This window comes from Arachis ipaensis, chromosome B07 (genome assembly GCF_000816755.2).
Source record: "Arachis ipaensis cultivar K30076 chromosome B07, Araip1.1, whole genome shotgun sequence".
NCBI lineage: Eukaryota > Viridiplantae > Streptophyta > Magnoliopsida > Fabales > Fabaceae > Arachis > Arachis ipaensis.
The window spans coordinates 61,789,007-61,807,485 of record NC_029791.2 but is presented as its reverse complement, the minus strand read 5'-3'; positions in this window follow the sequence as shown (position 1 = coordinate 61,807,485).

The window sequence follows — 18,479 nt, the reverse complement described above, 5'->3', positions numbered from 1 at the left end:
TCTTTCAGATCGAATTTAACTTCCGGGATCACTGACCTTAGACTCATTATTTTGTAAAAATGGTCTGAATGTTCTTTGGTTATGAACTTCCCTTGATTCCAAAGTGGTTTTAGAATATTCTTTTTCTTGCCTCTTGAGTCGGTTTGTTTTCCCTTAGGAGCCATGATCTTAGTGGGTATTGGTTTAGTGATCACGGATAAACACACCAAACATAGAGGTTTACTTGTCCTCAAGCAAAAGAAAGGAAAGGAGAGGGAAAGAGGGAGAGCCAAGCGCAACTTGTGGAGGAGAGGCCGAACCAAAATTTAAAGGGAAGGGGGGTGGGTTTCGGAAATTATTTGAAAAGGATATGATAGAAAAAGTGATTTGGAAAAGATAAGTATGATAGGAAAAGATGTGATTTAAAATTGAAAAGATATGAAAGATATTTGAAAAAGATAAATCTGGATTTTGAAAAAGATGATGTGAAGATTTGAAAAAGATATTGATGAGTTGAAAAGATTTTAGAAGGAAAAGAGGTAGATTTGGTTTGAAAAGGATTTGAAAATAATTTGAAGAGGGTTAAGAAAAAGGTTTTATGAATTAAGATACATTTGATATCTTTTGAAAAAGGATTTGAAAAATTAGGATTTGTAACATGTTTGTGCAAGAAATCATGAATTGAAACATAAAAAATGGAAAAAATTTGAATTGAAAACGAAATTGCCTACTCCCCACAATCCCGGCGTTAAACGCCCAACTGCTGCATGTTTTGGGCGTTTAACGCCCAGTTGGTGCTTGTTTTGGGCATTTAACGCCCAGCTGTTGCTTCTAGCTGGCGTTAAACGCCAGAAACCCCTTTGTCACTGGGCGTTTTTCTGAACACCCAGGATGCTGTAAATCTGGCGTTAAACGCCCAGAAGCTGCTTCTTTCTGGCGTTTAACGCCCAGATGGCTATCTTTACTAGCATTAAACGCCCAGTAGATGCTTCTTTTGGGCGTTTAACGCCCAATTTTGCCTCTTACTGGCGTTTTCTTGCCAGTGAGCTCTTTTTTCCTGTTTTGTGCTCTAAATTCTTTTGTAACCCTATGGATTTATGCAATTGATTCTTTACCTTATTAATATTAAGCTCATATATTTTAAAAATAAATAAAATGAAGAATAAAATAAAATAAAATAACAGAAAAAGTTTTGTTGATGGCTGGGTTGCCTCCTAGCAAGCGCTTCTTTATTGTCTTTAGCTGGACCTTGCTGAGCTTTTAATCTAGCCTTAGCCTTGAGCACTCTTGCTCAACATTGCCTTCAAGATAGTGCTTGATTCTCTGTCCATTAACAATGAACTTCTTATCAGAATCAATGTCTTGAAGCTCCACTTAACCATATGGTGATACACTTGTAATCACATATGGTCCCCTCCACCGGGATTTCAGTTTCCCGGGAAATAGCCTGAGCCTAGAGTTAAATAACAGAACCTTTTGTCCTAGTTCAAAGACTCTAGATGACAGCTTTCTGTCATGCCACCTTTTTTATTTCTCTTTATAAAGCTTGGCATTTTCGAAAGCAGTGAATCTGAATTCCTCTAGCTCATTCAGCTGGAGCAATCTTTTTTCTCCAACTAATTTGGCATCAAAGTTTAGGAATCTGGTTGCCCAGTAGGCCTTATGTTCCAGTTCCACGGGCAGATGACAGGCCTTACCATACACAAGCTGGTATGGAGAGGTCCCTATAGAAGTCTTGAATGCTGTTCTATAAGGCCATAGAGCATCATCAAAGCTTCTTGCCCAATCCTTTCTACGGGTACTTATAGTCCGTTCCAGGACTCTTTTTAGTTCTCTGTTAGAAACTTCAGCTTGCCCATTTGTCTGTGGATGATATAGAGTCCCCATCTTGTGGCAAATCCCATACCGGACCATGGCAGAGTAAAGTTGTTTGTTGCAGAAGTGAGTGCCCCCATCACTGATTAGTAGTCTAGGGACACCAAACCTGCTGAAGATATGTTTTTGGAGGAACTTCAGCACTGTTTTAGTATCATTGGTGGGTGTGACAACGGCCTCTACCCATTTTGATACATAGTCGACTGCCACCAAAATATAAGTGTTTGAGTATGATGGTAGGAAAGGTCCCATGAAGTCAATTCCCCATACATCAAACAACTCAATCTCCAAGATTCCCTGTTGAGGCATGCGTAACCATGAGGCAGATTACCAGCTCTTTGGCAACTGTCACAGTTACGTACAAACTCTCGGGAATCCCTATAGAGTGTAGGCCAGTAGAAGCCACATTGGAGGACCTTGGTGGCTGTTCGCTCACCTCCGAAATGGCCTCCATATTGTGATCCATGGCAATGTCATAAGATCCTTTGTGCTTCTTCTCTAGGCACACACCTACGGATTATTCCGTCTGCACATCTCTTAAAGAGATAGGGTTCATCCCACAAGTAGTACTTTGCATCAGTAATTAATTTTTTCTTTTGTTGCCTGCTGTACTCCTTGGGTATGAACCTTGCAGCTTTATAGTTTGCAATGTCTGCAAACCATGGTGTTTTTTGAATGGCAAACAAATGCTCATCCGGAAAGGTCTCAAAGATCTCAATAGAGGGGGGAAACTCCCCTTCTGCTGGTTCTATCCGGGATAGATGATCAGCCACTTGGTTCTCTGTCCCTTTTCTATCTCTTATTTCTATATCAAACTCTTGCAGAAGCAACACCCATCTTATGAGCCTGGGTTTTGAATCCTGCTTAGTGAGTAGATATTTAAGAGCAGCATGGTCAGTGTACACAATCGCTTTTGATCCTACTAAGTATGATCTAAACTTGTCAATGGCATAAACCACTGCAAGTAATTCTTTTTCTGTGGTTGTGTAATTTTTCTGGGCATCATTTAAAACACGGCTAGCATAATAAATGACATGCAGAAGCTTGTCATGCCTCTGCCCCAGTACTGCACCAATGGCGTAGTCACTGGCATCACACATTAGTTCAAATGGTAAAGTCCAGTCTGGTGCAGAAATAACTGGTGCTGTGACCAGCTTAGCTTTCAGAGTCTCAAACGCCTGCAGACACTCTGTGTCAAACATGAATGGCGTGTCAGCAGCTAGCAGATTGCTCAGGGGTTTTGCAATTTTCGAAAAATCCTTTATAAACCTCCTGTAGAATCCTGCATGCCCCAGAAAGCTTCTGATTGCCTTAACATTAACAAGTGGTGGTAATTTTTCAATTACTTCCACTTTAGCTTGATCTACCTCTATTCCCTTGTTTGAAATTTTATGCCCAAGGACAATTCCTTCAGTCACCATAAAGTGACATTTTTCCCAGTTTAAAACTAGGTTGGTCTCTTGGCATCTTTTCAGAACACGTGCTAAATAGTCAAGGCAGGAGCTGAATGAGTCTCCAAATACTGAAAAGTCATCCATGAAGACTTCCAGAAACTTCTCTACCATATCAGAGAAGATAGAGAGCATGCACCTCTGAAAGGTTGCAGGTGCATTACATAGACCAAAAGGCATTCTTCTGTAAGCAAATACTCCAGAATGACATATGAATGGTGTTTTCTCTTGGTCCTGAGGATCTACTGCAATTTGGTTGTAACCTGAATAGCCATCCAAAAAGCAGTAATATTCATGACCTGCTAGTCTCTCTAGCATCTAGTCTATGAATGGCAAAGGAAAATGATCCTTTTTGGTGGCTGTATTGAGCCTTCTGTAGTCAATATACATGCGCCACCCTGTAACTGTTCTTGTAGGAACCAGTTCATTTTTTTCATTATGAACCACTGTCATGCCTCCCTTCTTGGGAACAACTTGAACAGGGCTCACCCAGGGGCTATCAGAAATAGGATAAATAATCCCAGCCTCTTTCTGCACCACTTCCTTCATGGCTGGATTTAGCCGCCTCTGTGGTTGAACCACTAGCTTAGCATCATCCTCCAATAGGATTTTGTGCATGCATCTAGCTGGGCTTATGCCCTTAAGGTCACTTATGGACCACCCAAGAGCTGTCTTGTGTGTCCTTAGCACTTTAATTAGTGCTTCCTCTTCCAGTGGATTTAAAGCAGAGCTTATGATCACTAGAAAAGTGTCACCTTCTCCCAGAAATGCATATTTCAGGGATAGTGGTAATGGCTTGAGCTCGGGTTTAGGAGGTTTCTCCTCTTCCTGAGGAAGTCTCAGAGGCTCTTTCAATTCCTCTGAACCCTCCAAATCTGGCTGAACATCTTTAAAGATGTCTTCCAGCTCTGATTCGAGACTCTCAGCCATGTTGACCTCCTCTACCAAAGAGTCAATGAGATCAACTTTCATGCAGTCTTTTAGTGTGTCTGGATGCTTGGTGCATGAAATTGTGATCATCAATGGCGCCAACAACTTGGTACGCACAATTGTAATCTCAACTCTTTATCACAACTTCGCACAACTAACCAGCAAGTGCACTGGGTCGTCCAAGTAATAAACCTTACGTGAGTAATGGTCGATCCCACAGAGATTGTCGGCCTGAAGCAAGCTATGGTCACCTTGTAAATCTCAGTCAGGCGGATTCAAATGGTTATGGTGAATTGATAATAAAAAGATAAATAAAACGTAAAATAAAGATAGAGGTACTTATGTAATTCATTGGTGAGAATTTCAGATAAGCGTATAGAGATGCTTTCATTCCTCTAAACCTCTGGTTTCCTGCTGTCTTCATCCAATCATTCCTACTCCTTTCCATGGCAAGCTGTATGTTGGGCATCACCATTGTCAATGGCTACTTCCTATCCTCTCAGTGAAAATGGTCCAAGATGCTCTGTCACAGCACGGCTATTCATCTGTCGGTTCTTGATCATACTGGAATAGGATCCATTGATCCTTTTGCGTCTGTCACTACGCCCAGCACTCGCGAGTTTGACGCTCGTCACAGCCATCCCTTCCCAGATCCTACTCGAAATACCACAGACGAGGTTTAGACTTTTCAGATCTCAGGAATGGCCATCCATGGGTTCTAACTTATACCACGAAGATTCTAATATCTCGAACTCGGTCCCCTGTATTAGATATCCAAGAGATACACATTCAATCTAAGGTAGAACGGAAGTGGTTGTCATGCACGCGTTCATAAGTTGGGAATGATGATGATTGTCACAATCATCATATTCACATTGAAGTGCGAATGAATATCTTAGAAGCGGAATAAGTTTGTATTGAATAGAAAAACAGTAGTACTTTGCATTAATCCATGAGGAACAGCAGAGCTCCACACCTTAATCTATGGTGTGTAGAAACTCTACCGTTAAAAATACATAAGTGATGAAGGTCCAGGCATGGCCGAATGGCCAGCTCCCAAACGTGATCTAAAGATGAAACTAAAGATAATCCAAAGATGTAAATACAATAGTAAAAAGTCCTATTTACACTAAACTAGTTACTAGGGTTTACAGAATGAGTAATTGATGCAGAAATTCACTTCCGGGGCCCACTTGGTGTTTGCTTGGGCTGAGCATTGAGCTTTACACGTGTTGAGGTTTCTCTTGGAGTTGAACGCCAGTTTGTAACCTGTTTCTGGCGTTTAACTCCACTTTGCAACCTGTTTCTAGCATTTAACTCTAGAATGCAGCATGGAACTGGTGTTGAACGCCAGTTTGCGTCATCTAAACTCGGGCAAAGTATGGACTATTATATATTGCTGGAAAGCCCTGGATGTCTACTTTCCAACGCAATTAAGAGCGCGCCATTTGGAGGTCTGTATTCCCAGGAAATCTACTTTGAGTGCAGGGAGGTCAGAATCTAACAGCATCTGTAGTCCTTCTTCAACCTCTGAATCTGATTTTTGCTCAACTCCCTCAATTTTAGCCAGAAAATACCTGAAATCACAGAAAAACACACAAACTCATAGTAAAGTCCAGAAATGTGAATTTTAATTAAAAACTAATAAAAATATGCTAAAAACTAACTAAATTATACTGAAAACTATGTAAAAACAATGCCAAAAAGCGTATAAATTATCCGCTCATCACAACACCAAACTTAAATTGTTGCTTGTCCGCAAGCAACTGAAAATCAAATAGCATAAAAAGAAGAGAATATACTATAAATTCCAAAATATCAATGAAACTTAGCTCCAATCAGATGAGCAAGACTTGTAGCTTTTTGCCTCTTGAATATTTTTGGCATCTCGCTTTATCCATTGAGGTTCAGAATGATTGGCATCTATAGGAACTCAGAGTTCAGATAGTGTTATTGATTCTCCTAGTTCAGTATGTTGATTCTTGAACACAGCTACTTTATGAGTCTTGGTCGTGGCCCTAAGCACTTTGTTTTCGAGTATTACCACCGGATACATAAATGCCACAGACACATAACTGGGTGAACCTTTTCAGATTGTGACTCAGCTTTGCTAAAGTCCCCAATTATAGGTGTCCAGGGTTCTTAAGCACACTCTGTTTTTGCTTTAGACCTTGACTTTAACCGCTCAGTCTCAAGTTTTCACTTGACACCTTCACGCCACAAGCACATGGTTCGGGAAAGCTTGGTTTAGCCGCTTAGGCCAGGATTTTTATTCCTTTATGCCCTCCTATCCACTGATGCTCAAAGCCTTGGATCCTTTTTATTACCCTTGCCTTTTGGTTTTAAGGGCTATTGGCTTTTTGCTCTTGCCTTTTGGTTTAAAGAGCTTTTGGCTTTTTCTGCTTGCTTTTTTTTTCTATTTTCTTTTTTTTTCGCTATTTTTTTCTTTTCTATTTTTTTCTGCAAGCTTTTATATTCACTGCTTTTTCTTCCTTCAAGAATCATTTTTATGATTTTTCAGATTATCAAATAACATTTCTCCTTTTCATCATTCTTTCAAGAGCCAACATATTTAACATTTATAAACAACAACTTCAAAAGACATATGCACTGTTCAAGCATTCATTCAGAAAACAAAAAGTATTGTCACCACATCAAAATAATTAAACTAGTTTCAAGGATGAATTCGAAACCCTATACTTCTTGTTCTTTTGTAATTAAAACATTTTTTATTCAAGAGAGCCGATGGATTTATATTCATAACTTTAAGGCAGAGACACTTAGACACTAATGATCATATAATAAGACACAAATATAAATAAACATAAAGCTCAAAAATCGAAAAACAGTAAAATAAATAGACAAGGAGATTAAGGAATGAGTCCACCTTAGTGAGGGTGGCGTCTTCCTCTTCTTGAAGAACCAATGGTGCTTTTGAGCTCCTCTATGTCTCTTCCTTGCCTTTGTTGCTCCTCCCTCATAGCTCTTTGATCTTCTCTAATCTCATGGAGGATGATGGAGTGCTCTTGGTGCTCCACCCTTAGTTGTCCCATGTTGGAACTTAATTTTCCTAGGGTGGTGTTGATTTGCTTCCAATACTTTTGTGGAGGAAAGTGCATCCCTTGAGGCATCTCAGGGATTTCATGGTGGGGAATTTCCTCATGCTCTTGTTGAGGTCCATGATCTCTTATTTGCTCCAACCTTTTCTTAGTGATGGGCTTGTGAGATGAATCTTTCCATCTCCCATGACTCAGAGGTGGAAGCAATTGCCTTTCCTTTCCTCTTTCTAGACGTTTCTCTGGCCTTAAGTGCCATAAATGGTTATAGAAAAATAAAAAGCTATCCTTTTACCACACCAAACTTAAAATGTTTGCTCGTCCCCAAGCAAAAGAAGAGAGAAAGTAGTAGAAGAAGAAGAAGAATGGAGGAGAGGTAGAGAGATATGTGAATTCAGCCAAGGGGGTGTGATATGTGAAAAGGAAGGAGTGATGGTTTGAATTCGAGTGGGTGGGTGTAGGTGGGTTGTATGATGGTTGTGGAAGAGGTATAGAGGAGATTGGTGAAGGGTATTTAGGGAAGAGAGTTATGAAAAGGTGTGAAGAGGAGAGAAGAGAATGTGGGGATCCTGTGGGGTCCACAGATCAAGTGGGGTCAAGGACTTAACATCCCTGCTCCAATGAGGCGTGTAAAACGCCCTTGCTATGCAATCCTGGCGTTTAACGCCAGACTGCTGCCTGTTTCTGGCGTTAAACGCCCAAATGTAGCTTGTTTCTGGCGTTTAACGCCAGGCAGATACTTGTTTCTGGCGTAAAATGCCAGACAGATGCTTGTTTCTAGCGTTTAAATGCCAGACTGCTCTCCTCCAGGGTGTACTATTTTCAATGCTGTTTTTCATTCTGTTTTTGATTTTTCAGTAGTTTTTGTGACTCCAAATGATCATCAACCTAATAAAACACGAAATAACAAAAAGAAAATTAAATAGATATGATTAAATAACATTGGGTTGCCTCCCAACAAGCACTTCTTTAATGTCAATAGCTTAACAGTGAGCTCTCATGGAGCCTCACAGATAATTAGAGCAAGGTTAGAAACTTCCAACACCAAACTTAGAGTTTGAATGTGGGGGTTCAACACCAAACTTAGAGTTTGGTTGTGGCCTCCCAACACCAAACTTAGAGTTTGACTGTAGGGGCTTTGATTGACTCTGCAGTGAGAGAAGCTTTTCATGCTTCCTCTTCATGGTTACAAAAGGAGATCCTTGAGTTTTAAACACAAGGTTGTCCTTATTCAGTTGAAGGACCAACTCTCCTCTGTCTACATCAATCACAGCTCTTGCTGTGGCTAGGAAGGATCTTCCAAGGATGATGGATTTATCCTCATCCTTCCCAGTGTCTAGGATTATGAAATCAGCAGGGATGTAAAGGCCTTCAACCTTTACTAACACGTCCTCTACCTGTCCATAAGCCTGTTTTCTTGAGTTATCTGCCATCTCTAATGAGATTCTAGCAGCTTACACCTCAAAGATTCCCAGTTTCTCCATTACAGAGAGTGGCATGAGGTTTATCCCTGACCCAAGGTCACATAGAGCCTTCTCAAAGGTCATAGTGCCTATGGTACAAGGTATAAGAACTTTCCAAGATCCTGTTTCTTCTGAGGCAATGTCAGTTGATCCATATCACTCAGTTCATTGATGAGCAAGAGAGGTTCATCTTCCCAAGTCTCATTACCAAATAATTTGGCATTCAGCTTCATGATTGCACCAAGGTACTTGGCAACTTTCTCTTCAGTGACATCTTCATTCTCTTCAGAAGAAGAATACTCATCAGAGCTCATGAATGGCATAAGGAGGTCTAATGAAATCTCTATGGTCTCTAGATGAGCCTCAGATTCCTTTGGTTCCTCAGAGAGAAATTGTTGATCACTTGACGTCCCAGGAGGTCTTCCTCACTGGGATTCACGTCCTCTCCCTCCCTTGTAGGTTCGGCCATGATGGTTAAATCAATGGCCATGCACTCTCTTTTTGGATTCTCTTCTGTATTGCTTGGGAGAGTACTAGGAGGAGTTTTAGTGACTCTTTTACTCAGCTAGCCCACTTGTGCCTCCAAATTTCTAATGGAGGACCTTGTTTCATTCATGAAACTTTAAAGTGGCCTTAGATAGATCAGAGACTATATTTGCTAAGCTAGATAGATTCTGCTCAAAATTTTCTGTCTGTTGCTGAGTGGATGATGGGAAAGGCTTGCTATTGCTAAACCTGTTTCTTCCACCATTATTAAATCCTTGTTGAGGATTTTGTTGATCCTTCCATGAGAAATTTGGATGATTCCTCCATGAGGGATTATAGGTGTTTCCATAGGGTTCACCCATGTAATTCACCTCTATTATTGCAGGGTTCTCAGGATCATAAGCTTCTTCTTCAGAAGATGCCTCTTTAGTACTGTTAGATGATTCCTTCAATCCATTCAGACTCTGAGAAATCATATTGACTTACTGAGTCAATATTTTGTTCTGAGCCAATATGGCATTCAGAGTATCAATTTCAAGAACTCCCTTCCTCATAGGCGTCCTATTACTCACAGGATTCCTTTCAGAAGTGTACATGAACTGGTTATTTGCAACCATGTCAATGAGTTCTTGAGCTTCTACAGGTGTTTTCTTTAGGTGAATGGATCCACCTGCAGAATGGTCCAGTGACATCTTTGATAGCTCAGACAGACCATCATAGAATATAGCCAGGATGGTCCATTCTGAAAGCATGTCAGAAGGACACTTTTTGGTCAGTTCCTTATATCTCTCCCAAGCTTCATAGAGGGATTCACCTTCTTTCTGTTTGAAGGTTTGAACATCCACTCTAAGTTTGCTAAGCTTTTGAGGAGGAAAGAACTTGGCTAAGAAAGCCATGACCAGCTTATCCCAAGAGTTCAGGCTGTCTTTAGGTTGAGAGTTCAACCATATTCTAGCTCTGTCTCTTACAGCAAATGGGAAAAGCATAAGCCTGTAGACCTCGGGATCAACCCAATTGGTCTTAACAGTATCACAGATCTGCAAGAATTCAGTTAAAAACTGAAAAGGATCTTCAGATGGAAGTCCATGAAGCTTGCAGTTCTGTTGCATCAGAGAAACTAATTGAGGTTTAAGCTCAAAGTTGTTTGCTCTGATGGCAGGAATTAAGATGCTTCTTCCATGTAAATTGGAATTTGGTGCAGTAAAGTCACCAAGCATCTTCCTTGCACTGTTATTATTTTCGGCCATGTCTCCTTCTTTTTCGAAAATTTCTGTCAGATTTTTTCCAGAGAGTTGTACTTTAGCTTCCCTTAGCTTTCTCTTCAGAGTCCTTTCAGGTTCAGGATCAGCCTCAACAAGAATGTTCTTATCCTTGTTCCTGCTCATATGAAAAAGAAGAAAACAAAAAAGAAAATATGGAATCCTCTATGTCACAGTATAGAGATTCCTTTTGTAAGTAGAAGAAGAAAAGAATAGAAGAAGAGAAATTCGAACACCAAGAGGAAAAGAGGGTTCAAATTTTGAGATGAAGAGAAGTGTTAGTAAATAAATAAATAAATAGTTAGAAGGAGATGAGAGGGAAGAATTCAAAATTTAAAATAAAAATATTTTTGTTTTTATTTTAAATTAAAGTTAAAATTCGAAAATAAGGAGAAGAAATAAAATTAAAATTAAAATTTGAAACAATTAGTTAATTTAAAGAATTTTGAAAAAGGTGAAGGTGATTTTCGAAAATTAGAAAGAGAGAGTTAGTTAGGTAGTTTTGAAAAAGATAAGAATCAAATAAAAATATAGGATTAGTTTGAAAAAGATTTGAAAATCAATTTTTGAAAAGATAAGAGGTTAGAAAAGAAGTTAGAAAGGATTTTGAAATTGATTTTGAAAAGATGTGATTGAAACTTATTTTGGAAAAGATTTGAAAAAGAAATTTAAAAAGATTTGATTTTGAAATCAAAGTTGATTACTTGACTAACAAGAAACTGAAAGATATGATTTAAATTTTTAAAGATTGAACCTTTCTTAATAGACAAGTAACAACTTAATATTTTTGAATCAATCACATTAATTGTTAGTATTAAATTCGAAAATATGAAATAGAAATAAGAAAAAGATTTTTGAAAATCAATTTGAAATTTTTGAAAATTATGAAAGAAAAATGAAAAAGATTTGATTTTTTTGAAAAAGATTTGAAAAAGATAGAGTTTTTAAAATGAAAATTTGATTTGACTCATAAGAAACAACTAATTTTGAAAAATTTTTGAAAAAGTCAACCCAAATTTTCGAAATTTTATGATAGAATAAGGGAAAGATATTTTTTTGATTTTTTAAATTTTTAATGATGAAAGAGAAAAATATAAAAAATACTCAATGCATGAAAATTTTGGATCAAAACATGTGATGCATGCAAGAACACTATCAATGTCAAGATGAACACCAAGAACACTTTGAATGTCAAGATGAACACCAAGAACTTATTTTTGAAAAATTTTCAAGAAAAGAAAACATGCAAGACACCAAACTTAAAAATTTTTATTCTTTAGACATTAATGTTTCAAGAATGCATATGGAAAACAAGAAAAGACACAAAACAAGAAAATATGAAGATCAAACAAGAAGACTGGCCAAGAACAACTTGAAGATCATGAAGAATGCAATGCATGAAATTTTCGAAAACAATTTTTTTAGAAAATTAAAAGGATGCAATTGACACCAAACTTAAAACTTGACTCTAGACTCAAACAAGAAACACAAAAATATTTTTGATTTTATGATTTTATAAATTTTTTTTTCGAAAATTATTTTGAAAAAGAAAATAAGGATTTCAAAATTTTTAATAGGAATTCAAGGAATCTTGCAATGTTAGTCTAAAGCTCCAGTCCAGGAATTAGACTTGGCTTACTAGCCAGGTAAGCTTTTAGTGAAAGCTCCGGTCCAAAACACTAGACATGGCCAATGGCCAGCCAAGCTTCAGCAGATACAAATCAGACATACAACAGCTGATACTTCATCCAACTTCATATGCTGATAAATGGAAGCCTCGGTCCAAATAAATTAGACATGGCTTTACAGCCAGCCAGGCTTTAATGTGCTCCATGAAACACTAGAATTCAATCTTAAAAATTTTTGAAAAAAAATATATTTTTTTTATTTTTTCGAAAATAAGAATAATAAAAACAAAAAGGTTAAAATTAAAATAAAGTTACCTAATCTGAGCAACATGATGAACCGTCAGTTGTCCAAAATCGAACAATCCCCGGCAACGGTGCCAAAAACTTGGTGCACGAAATTGTGATCATCAATGACGCCAACAACTTGGTACGCACAATTGTAATCTCAACTCTTTATTACAACTTCGCACAACTAACCAGCAAGTGCACTGGGTCGTCCAAGTAATAAACCTTACGTGAGTAAGGGTCGATCCCACGGAGATTGTCGGCCTGAAGCAAGCTATGGTCACCTTGTAAATCTCAGTCAGGCAGATTCAAATGGTTATGGTGAATTGATAATAAAAAGATAAATAAAACGTAAAATAAAGATGGAGGTACTTATGTAATTCATTGGTGAGAATTTCAGATAAGCATATAGAGATGCTTTCGTTCCTTTGAACCTCTGGTTTCCTGCTGTCTTCATCCAATCATTCCTACTCCTTTCCATGGCAAGCTGTATGTTTGGCATCACCATTGTCAATGGCTACTTCCCGTTCTCTCAGTGAAAATGGTCCAAGATGCTCTGTCACAGCACGGCTATTCATCTGTCGGTTCTCGATCATACTGGAATAGGATCCATTGATCCTTTTGCGTCTGTCACTACGCCCAGCACTCGCGAGTTTGACGCTCGTCACAGCCATCCCTTCCCAGATCCTACTCAGAATACCACAGACAAGGTTTAGACTTTCCGGATCTCAGGAATGGCCATCCATGGGTTCTAACTTATACCACGAAGATTCTATTATCTCGGACTCAGTCCTCTGTATTAGATATCCAAGAGATACCCATTCAATCTAAGGTAGAACGAAAGTGGTTGTCAAGCACGCATTCATAAGTTGGGAATGATGATGATTGTCACGATCATCACATTCACATTGAAGTGCGAATGAATATCTTAGAAGCGGAATAAGTTTGTATTGAATAGAAAAACAGTAGTACTTTGCATTAATCCATGAGGAACAGCAGAGCTCCACACCTTAATCTATGGTGTGTAGAAACTCTACCGTTAAAAATACATAAGTGATGAAGGTCCAGGCATGGCTGAATGGCCAGCCCCCAAACGTGATCTAAAGATGAAACTAAAGATAATCCAAAGATATAAATACAATAGTAAAAAGTCCTATTTATACTAAACTAGTTACTAGGGATTATAGAATGAGTAATTGATGCAGAAATCCACTTCCGGGGCCTACTTGGTGTGTGCTTGGGCTGAGCATTGAGCTTTACACGTGTAGAGGCTTCTCTTGGAGTTGAACGCCAGTTTGTAACCTGTTTCTGGCGTTTAACTCCACTTTGCAACCTGTTTCTGGCGTTTAACTCTAGAATGCAGCATGGAACTGGCGTTGAACACCAGTTTGCATCATCTAAACTCGGGCAAAGTATAAACTGTTATATATTTCTGGAAAGCCCTAGATGTCTACTTTCCAACGCAATTAAGATCGCGCCATTTGGAGTTTTGTAGCTCCAGAAAATCTACTTTGAGTGCAGGGAGGTCAGAATCCAATAGCATCTGCAGTCCTTCTTCAACCTCTGAATCTGATTTTTGCTCAAGTCCCTCAATTTCAGCCAGAAAATATCTAAAATCACAGAAAAACACACAAACTCATATTAAAGTCCAGAAATGTGAATTTTAATTAAAAACTAATAAAAATATACTAAAAACTAACTAAATTATACTGAAAACTATGTAAAAATAATGCCAAAAAGCGTATAAATTATCCGCTCATCAATGCTGCATGGCTTTGACAGCATTCAACTTAAACTCATTCTCATTGACTCTCAGGGTTACTTCCCCCTTTTGGACATCAATGAGAGTTCGTCCAGTTGCTAGAAAAGGTCTTCCTAGAATGAGAGTAGCACTCTTGTGCTCCTCCATTTCCAGCATTACAAAGTTAGTGGGAAAGGCGAATGGCCCAACCCTGACAATCATGTCCTCAATCACGCCTAATGGGTATTTAATGGAGCCATCAGCAAGTTGGAGACATATCCGGGTTGGTTTAACTTCTTCAGTTAAACCAAGCTTTCTGATAGTGGATGCAGTTATTAGGTTGATGCTTGCCCCAAGATCACATAAAGATGTCTTGGTGCAATTACCCTCTAATATGCATGGTATCAGAAAGCTCCTGGGATCTTTAAGCTTTTCTGGAAAGCTTTTCAGAATGACTGCACTACATTCTTCAGTGAGGAGAACTCTTTCAGTTTCTCTCCAATCCTTTTTATGACTCAAGATCTCTTTCATGAACTTGGCATAAGAAGGTATTTGCTAAAGTGCCTCTGCAAACGGAATCTTTATTTCAAGAGTCCTGAGATAATCTACAAAGTGAGCAAATTGCTTATCCTGCTCCTCTTGGCAGAGTTTTTGAGGATAAGGTATCTTGGCTTTATATTCCTCAACCTTAGTTGCTGCAGGTTTATTTCCTATAGAGGTGGTTGGAGAAGCCTTTTTAGAGGGGTTGTTATCAGCACTTGTATATGTCTAATCCCTCACTGGAATTTGAATGCTCGGGTTAGAAGCTGGATTGGCGTTGGATGCCAACTCCTTACTTGTTCATGGCGTTTGAACGCCAGAACTGAGCTTCCATTGGGCGTTTGACGCCAACTCCTTGCTTGTTCCTGGTGTTTGAACGCTAGAGTTATTCCTCTCTGGGCTCTTACTATTCTCAGAGGGATTTTGGATAGCAGTTTGTTCATTTCTTGCCTTCCTGCTGCCTTGAAGTGGGGTATTTAATGTTTTCCCACTTCTTAATTGAACTGCTTGGCACTCTTCTGTTATTTGTTTTGATAAATGTTGTTCTGTTTGCTTCAACTGTACCTCCATATTTATATTAGCCATTCTTGTGTCTTGTAGTATCTCCTTGAATTTGGCCAGCTGTTTTGTTAGAAATTCTAATTGCTTATTGAATTCAGTAATTTGTTTTGCAGGACTGAGTTCAGCAGTTACTGTTTTAGCCTCTTCTTTCATGGAAGATTCACTATTTAGGTACAGATGCTGATTTCTGGCAACTGTATTAATAAGCTCTTGAGCCTCTTCAATTGTCTTTCTCATGTGTATAGATCTACCAGCTGAGTGATCTAGAGAAATTTGAGCTCTCTCTGCAAGCCCATAATAGAAGATGTCTAACTGCACCCATTCTGAAAACATTTCAGAGGGGCATTTTCTTAGGATCTCTCTGTATCTCTCCCAGGCATCATAAAGAGATTCATTATCTCCTTGTTTAAAGCCTTGGATGTCCAGCCTTAGCTGTGTCATCCGTTTTGGAGGGAAGTATTGATTCAGGAATTTTTCTGACAGCTGTTTCCATGTCCTTATGCTAGCCTTAGGTTGGTTATTTAACCACCTCTTAGCTTGGTCTTTTACAGCAAATAAAAATAGTAATAATCTGTAGACATCCTGATCCACTTCCTTATCATGTACTGTGTCAGCAATTTGTAAAAATTATGCCAAAAACTCTGTAGGTTCTTCCTGTGGAAGACCGGAATACTGGCAACTTTGCTGCACCATGATAATGAGCTGAGGATTCAACTCAAAGCTACTGACTCCAATGGAGGGTATACAAATACTGCTCCCATATGAAGCAGTAGTGGGGTTAGCATATGACCCCAGGTCTTTCTGGACTGTTCATTTCCACTTAGGTCCATGATGGAGAGAAGGGAATTGATGTGAATGGCAATTAAAATATATTTTTATTTTTATTTTATAAAAAAAGAAGGAATAAAAAAAATTGAAATAAAATAACTAGAAATTAAATATAGATTTCAAAAATTAAGAATAAAAAATTTTAAAACTAAAATAATTACTTAATTAAAAAGATTTGAAAAACTTTGGATATAATTTTTGAAAAAAATTTTAGATTTTGAAATAGAAATTTGAATTTAAAAATCAATTTTTGAAAATTCACTTTAAAATAGAGAAAAAAGATATTTTTTTTATTTTTGAATTTTATGATGAAAGAGAAAAACACACAAAAGACACACAACTTAAAATTTTTAGATCTAATGTTCCTTATTTTCAAAAATTTTGGAGGAAAAACATCAAGGAACACCAAACTTAAAAATTTTAAGATCAAAACACAAGGAAGACTCAAGAACACCTTGAAGACTCACAAGAACAACAAGAACATGAAGATAGAACACCAAACTTAAAATTTTTAGAAAACCAAAATAAAATTTTCGAAAACTAAAGAAAAATCTACAAGAGAACACCAAAATTAAAGTTTGGCCCAAGATTTATTCAAAGAAAAATTATTTTTGAAAAAGTTTTAAAAAAAAGATAGCCAATTACAAAGAACATAAGTACAACGCTCTAGCCAATTGAGCTATAAATTTAACGTGTTTTAACAAGGTATTTAATAAATAAAGATTTTTTTTGAAAACTGATGTTTTGAAAAAGCACAAGAAAAACAAGAAAAAACACAGAACAAGAAAAACTAAAGATCAAACAAGGAAAATAAACAAGAATAACTTGAAGATTAAGAAAGAACAAAGAACACAAATTCAAAAATTTAAAAGAAAATAAAAACATGTAATTGACACCAAACTTAAAATACGAAACTAAACTCAAACAGAAAAACTCAATTTTTAGCTTATAAAAATTTTCGAAAACAATATAAAAGAGAAAATAAGGATTTTTTTTTTAAAAAAAATTCAACCAAAAACAATAATAGAAGACTCTAAACCAAAAAGAAAAATTTTTCCTAATCTAAGCAACAAAATAAACCCTCAGTTGTCCAAACTCGAACAATCCCCGGCAACGGCGCCAAAAACTTGGTGCACGAATTGTAAATCACACTTTTCACAACTCGTACCACTAACCAGCAAGTGCACTGGGTCATCCAAGTAATACCTTACGTGAGTAAGGGTCGAATCCCACGGAGATTGTTGGTTTGAAGCAATCTATGGTTATCTTGTAATTCTTAGTCAGGATATCAATTGTAATTATCAGTTTGGGTTGCGAAAAATAAAAGAGCATGAATTAAATACTTGTTATGCAGTAATGGAGAATATGTTGGAGTTTTGGAGATGCTTTGTCTTCTGAATCTCTGCTTTCCCCCTGTCTTCTTCTTCACGCACGCAAGGTTCCTTTTATGGCAAGCTGTGTGTTGGTGGATCACCATTGTCAATGGCTACCATCCGTCCTCTCAGTGAAAATGGTCCAGGTGCGCTGGCACCGCACGGCTAATCATCTGTCGGTTCTTACTCATGCTGGAATAGGATCCGTTGGTCCTTTTACGTCTGTCACTATGCCCAACCTTTGTGAGTTTGAAGCTTGTCACAGTCATTCAATCCCTGAATCCTACTCGGAATACCACAGACAAGGTTTAGACTTTCCGGATTCTCAAGAATGCTGCCAATGGATTCTAGCTTATACCACGAAGATTCTGATTAAGGAATCCAAGAGATACTTATTCAATCTAATGTAGAACGGAGGTGGTTGTCAGGCACACGTTCATAGGTTGAGAATGGTGATGAGTATCACGGATCATCACATTCATCATATTGAAGTGCGAATAAATATCTTAGATAGAAACAAGTGTGTTTGAATGGAAAACAGAAGTAATTGTATTAATTCATCAAGACACAGCAGAGCTCCTCATCCCCAAAAATGGAGTTTAGAGACTCATGCCGTCAAGGATTACAAAGTTCAGATCTAAAATGTCATGAGATACAAAATAATCCTCTAAAAGTTGTTTAAATAGTAAGCTAGTAATCTAGGTTTGCAGAGAATGAGTAAACTATGATAGATAGTGCAGAAATCCACTTCTAGGGCCCACTTCGTGTGTGCTGGGGCTGAGATTTAAGCTTTACACGTGCTTAGGCTGTTTCTGGAGTTAAACGCCAGGTTGTAACCTATTTTGGGTGTTTAACTCCAACTTGTAACCTGTTTCTGGCGTTTAACGCGAGACTGCAACATGGAACTGGCGTTGAATGCCAGTTTACGTTATCTATCATTGAGCAAAGTATAGACTATTATATATTACTGGAAAGCCCTGGATGTCTACTTTCCAACGCAATTGAGAGCGTGCCAATTGGACTC